We start from the raw sequence: 5492 nt of genomic DNA, 5'->3' as shown, positions 1-5492 counted from the left end.
ATATAACTTACCTGAGCTGGAAAGTGATCTCCCCTGATTATCGAACCAGGAAAAAGTTTTAGCTGAACCGTCTGCTCAGACCTGTGATAAACATGAGAGATGAGGGGAAATAAACATTAGAGTCATAAAACAATAGTTTGATATCCACAGAAGAATCCCTGAGACTAATTAATTTACCCACAACCTGAAGCTCAGGCATCCAAATCCCATCTGATCAGCCTTAAATCATACTGTGGTCTTCATTGGTCTTCCCCACATTAAGCTTTCCTCTTGTTTTGTAGAGTTAAGTATTAAGCTTAGCAATGCCTTAGACAGCTACAGATAGCATAATAAAACAATAAAGTATTTAGTTTCTAAGGCTCTTTCACACACAAATTAAGGGCAATGGCTGCAACATAGTCTTTTGTGAATTTGAATAATCTCAATGAATGAGTTTTAATGTTTCTGCATTCTTGGAAACTGGAAACCTTCCTCTTTGAGAAAAGAACATTGACGCAGCAAGGAAAACCTCAATAGCACAACAGACTAATAAAAGCAGCTCCAGAGGTCGGGAGGAGAGTATCCAAGGCAACTGCAGGGATAGTCATTTTGCACCAAACACTGACTACAAGCTCTTACTCTGAGTCTGGTGCCAAGTAGACCAACTGCTCCTGTGAGCAGTTTTTAAGATTTGTTAAATTCTTGGATCGGCCCGCTGGGGCTCAGCCAAAGGATGAAGGAGTTAAATCATGTTCCAAGATACGAAGAAAGACAGATTTGTGTAGCTTTGGGATTGTAAAGAGGTGGAAAGCAGAGCATCCTGTTGACATTAAAGAGTGTGAAAGGATTATCTGGGAGGGCAGTAGGGTGGGGGGTGGGGGGTTAAGGCGCCAAAACAAGCATTAAGATTCTGCAAACAGGAAGGAGGCTGATTTATTAGAAAAGATGGGAGACAATCGACATGTGAACAAGGTAAGCAGAAGGCACATCGCAGGAAATGACATATTTTAATGTTATTCTCTTTGCAGACAATAATGTCATTATACCTAATGTTTTCCTATCTTAACCTCTGAACTTTCACTTAAAATATTGAAATTAAATGTAAAAAATTAAGGATATCTAAATAATGTATAGTTCCACTTCATTTTTCGTCATCTTTAAAAGGCTAAATTTAATTACATGAATGTGAATGAGAATAAAACCTTATTGTAACATGCCAGGGTTGAAAATATATACTCAAACGTAAAACTAAACAATTTCAAAATCACATGCATTCAATTAAACCAGCATTTAACAGATTCTAGACTAATAATAATAATAGCTTACCACTGTTTAGATGCATTGTTTCTCCTTTTAGTCCAGTATTATCAGTTTAAACTATAATAGCATGAATGTGAATGTGGAACCCAAATTGATTTAGTTTACGGTCAGTTAGCCAAGGCTAAAGATAAAACTAGTATTTCTCATTTTTAATTGAGATTGAGCAGTCAGAATCTATACGGGTTCCATTTGTGTAGTTTGAATTAAACCACTCTAGGTCATCATGTGGGATCATAATTTAAACCATAACTAAGACCATTTTTCAACAAAGTTTGTACCCATATACAGTACATGTAGGTATTTTGCTTGAGCATTAGAATTTGCACTTGGTGAACACAAGCACACTGTGTGCAGAATACCATTACCAAAAATACCTTTACCCTAGCAGGGTCTCAAATCAGTATTAAGATTATTTTTCCATTATTTTTTCCATTATATGGCAAGAAATATGTTATATATTTTCTATGTTGTCTTTTCTTTTCTTCTTTTTTTTCTAGAGATTTTACATTTTGAAATTTCTCTTTTAGATTGAGTCATATGAGTTGCATTCTTTTTACATTGCATTTTATGAATCCCATTCTCTTTATTTCAGGGGGTGGGCTTTCTTTTGGAGTGAGACGAAAAGACGCATTTCTCTTTTAGTCTTTTAGCAACCACATTTTATCTGTCAATGTAAGATACTTGTATTGGGCTTGAAGTGATGAGACTGATCTGTAAAACATTTTATGAAAATAGTACAATTTATACAGCTCAATCTGAAATAGAGAATTTTGAATAAAACAAAAGTTGAAAAATTTAAAGAATAAAAAAATAAATAAATAAATCTTAGAATAGGATTGCACTTTTTTTTTTTTTTTTTACAAACTCCCATTTAAAAAACGTGCATTGTTGTACATTGTTTGCAAAAAATAATGGCATAAAATTGACTCTATACAGGGCTCTTCTTTAAAAATATTTCTAATCATCATTTAGAAAATGTGTTCTTGCTTGCCACAATAATGGAGCAAAATTCACTCCATAAGGCATTTTTTTATTTCAAATTCCTACTTAAAAACATTTTCTTTGCTTGCAATAATAACGGAACAATAATCATTTGATATAAAAACTTTGTTTTTTCAGATTTCAATTTTAAAAATCATGTTTTTTTGCTTTGGATAATAATTAAACATAATTTACTCCATACATCTTTACTGTTTAGCTAATTCTATATAAAATGTCAAAGGTACTACCTTGACTAATGAAAACAAGATGTTAGATTCAACAAGAGCTAATTTTTTCCCCCCATCTTTTGATCTTATTAATAAAGATGAGCAATTTTAGGTAGTCACTGGAGCACTGAGATTAGGATTCATTTCCTGTTTGTTGTTTCTTTTGAGGAGAGAAAATCTGTGGATTAGATTAGCCTCTGGCCTCCTTCTTCATCCGTTGCTCATTTTAGTGTGGTACATACATCCTACTTGGCCTGAGGAGCACATAGATCAACTCAGATGTTAGAATAGTTCAATATTTCATTAAAAATATATAGAAGTTTGGTTTGCTAAAGTGTTTATCACAGTTTAAAGCCGTTCTAAGTGAACAACACATTTTAGTAGTAAGCTAAAACTTGCCAATAAAACACAGTGAAAGTTATGGGCGTTGAATCATAAGCACTGCTTCTGTTGTGTTCTTGGTGCTGATGGTTCGTTTTTTTCATTTTCTCCTGCTCACCTGTCTAATTGGTCCAGCAGCTGATTAACTCTGATCATTTCTACCTGGTTCCTCCGCTATTTATGTTCTTTGCTTGCCTTCCATCAGCGCCAGGTTATTTGAACAGTTTGGTGAGATTAACTCTAGTGATCTGAATTCAGTTTTTCCTGATTGTGACCAGTTTCTGCCCAGTAGATCCCGACTTTTGCTTTTCCCCTGTCTGCTCTGTTAGTTTGATCTGTTCAGGATTGATTCCTGGATTCTACCGGCTTCTAAACGTGGACTTGTCTTCTGACTCCGGCTTTGGATTTCCCCTTAGGGACACTGTTGCTGCTCGGCATCGGCTGGTGCCTGCTCTGCTCTCTCTGTCTCTAGGAACTCTCTCTCTATCTCTAGGAACTAGGGATTAACCTCCCATTTGGAATATTTACTCTGGGATCAGACTGGACTTTGAATCAGGTCAGTGACTTTTGCTTCTAGTAGTGATCAGCCCCACATCGAGTCACTAACCTGTATTTCCTATCTCTGCAGAGATTCGCCCCGCAGCTGACGAGCAGCCCCGCGTTCCTGTTTGTTTTAAATAAAAGCTTCGAACTGTTCCACTGCTTCACTCTCCTTGAATTCTGGATCCAATATTCTGAGTTCATTACAGCTTCCTGTAAAAGCTGCAGTTGATGGGTTTGTAGATAAGATGTTGCTCAGATGCCTATTCTGACGATAAGAGGAGTCTTAGCTTAGCTTAGAAAACGGAACGGAAAAAAACAAAACAAAAAAAAAACAGGAAGGAGAAAAAAAACAGAAAGAAAAAAAACAAACAAAAAAACGGAAAGAAAAAAAAAACGGAAAGAAAAAAAACAAACAAAAAAATGGAAAGAAACAAAAAAAAACAAAAAAATGGAAAGAAACAAAAAAACAAACAAAAAAATGGAAAGAAACAAAAAAAACAAAAAAATGGAAAGAAACAAAAAAACAAACAAAAAAATGGAAAGAAACAAAAAAACAAAAAAAATGGAAAGAAACAAAAAAAAACAAACAAAAAAATGGAAAGAAACAAAAAAACAAACAAAAAAAAAAACAGAAAAAAAAAGGGTTAGGATTTTTTGGATTTTATCATAATTTATTTTTTTTTAAATGGGGAAATGTTATAGGTAAGAAAATTTAAAAACCTAATCCTGTTAGCACTATTAGGAATTTGGAGTTATGGATCAGTTTCAGAAAAAAAAGGTTATTTTTCCAAGTAGCTTTTAACTCCAGAAAGCTGGTAAATGCTGAGTCACTGGTTGCTATGGAGACTCCCTCCTAATTAGGAGCTCTGCTCTCCGCTTTAATCACTCAAAATACAAGTTTCCAACCAACAGTTTTTTTTTTATCACAATAACCCATGTTGAACTCTTGTGTTATGAGTTGAGGAACCCTTTCTTGGCATCACATTTACATGTACGCAGTGTTTCCACATACAGTAGAGTCGAGGTTTTCCAGCCCAAACATCTCTTAAAAACCGCCACATCGCACAACAACCATCCCAATAAATATATTGTTATATTCACTTTGTGAACATGAACAAACTTGAGTACAACTGAATTCAACACTGCATGTCAAAACGCTACAATCCAAAATCTGCACTGAGATGTTAGATCCAGTGCCATGTGACACATCACATACCGGTACTAACATGTTTGCAGATGGATTCATAACCACGTTACCTACTCCTCTTTTAACAGTTTTTACATAACTGAAATCATTACATTTATTATGGTTCATTTTGAATTCTTACCTTCAAAGCTTATTAGATTGTTTGCTGGAACATCTGAATGCTGAACTTTTACCTCGGTGAACTATAAAACAATCCATTGTGATTTGTGATCAGTACACGGTTGAATGAAATCTCGGAGAGGACGGAATGTTGCTGATGTCCGTCTTATTCCAGTTCGTACATCCATCAAACTGGACAGCATCTGCAGGCTAATGCGATTTCTGGAGTTGTCTTTTAGCAACTTGTGAAAAAGCTCTTTCAGCCGTCGCATTTGATATAGGGAGGGTGAGGAGTTTAATTGCACCAAGCACTAAATCCCAATAGAAGCTTTTTCCTCCAGTATCTATAAAAGATTTATCTTCCAACCAGAACGCATCGATCGCCAGCACCAGATTCACCTGCTGCTAAAACCAGCATATTTTGTAGTGCAACTACACCAGTTCTCTGCTGCAAACACCCTGTTAGACGACATTAGCTAATCAGTGATGGAGAAAGGTCAGGGAGGCTTTGCTATGAACCAGTCATGATGAATGATCGGTGGACATGGGTTTTAATAGGTTAATAGGCAGATTTGACTCCGAACGACCCCAAATTATCTTCAAAGCATTTTCTACCTGCAAAATCAAAATGGAAACCGCCCAATCTGTCAACACTGCATGTATGTACAGTGTATTATATTTAGGGATGCACAATATAATCGGCCCCCTATCGGTATCGGCCTGTATCGGCCTTAAAACTGAATATCGGACATCGG

The 5492-nt window shown here is 35.7% G+C and overlaps 1 protein-coding gene across 1 annotated transcript in view; it reads right to left on the bottom strand.

Moving 5' to 3' along the window:
• LOC107093615 (microtubule-associated protein 2-like) overlaps nucleotides 1-5492 on the bottom strand; it is an 85452-nt gene that overhangs the window by 37727 nt on the left and 42233 nt on the right. Inside the window, exon 3 of the mRNA XM_015388795.1 lies at nucleotides 12-81. The gene's annotated coding sequence lies outside the window, so the exon portion shown is untranslated. The remainder of the gene's footprint in view (nucleotides 1-11; nucleotides 82-5492) is intronic.

This window comes from Cyprinodon variegatus, unplaced genomic scaffold (assembly GCF_000732505.1).
Source record: "Cyprinodon variegatus isolate N-32 unplaced genomic scaffold, C_variegatus-1.0 Scaffold435, whole genome shotgun sequence".
Classification (NCBI taxonomy): Eukaryota; Metazoa; Chordata; class Actinopteri; order Cyprinodontiformes; family Cyprinodontidae; genus Cyprinodon; species Cyprinodon variegatus.
The sequence above is the reverse complement of the archived record's forward strand: the minus strand, read 5'-3'. Positions and strand labels throughout refer to the sequence as shown.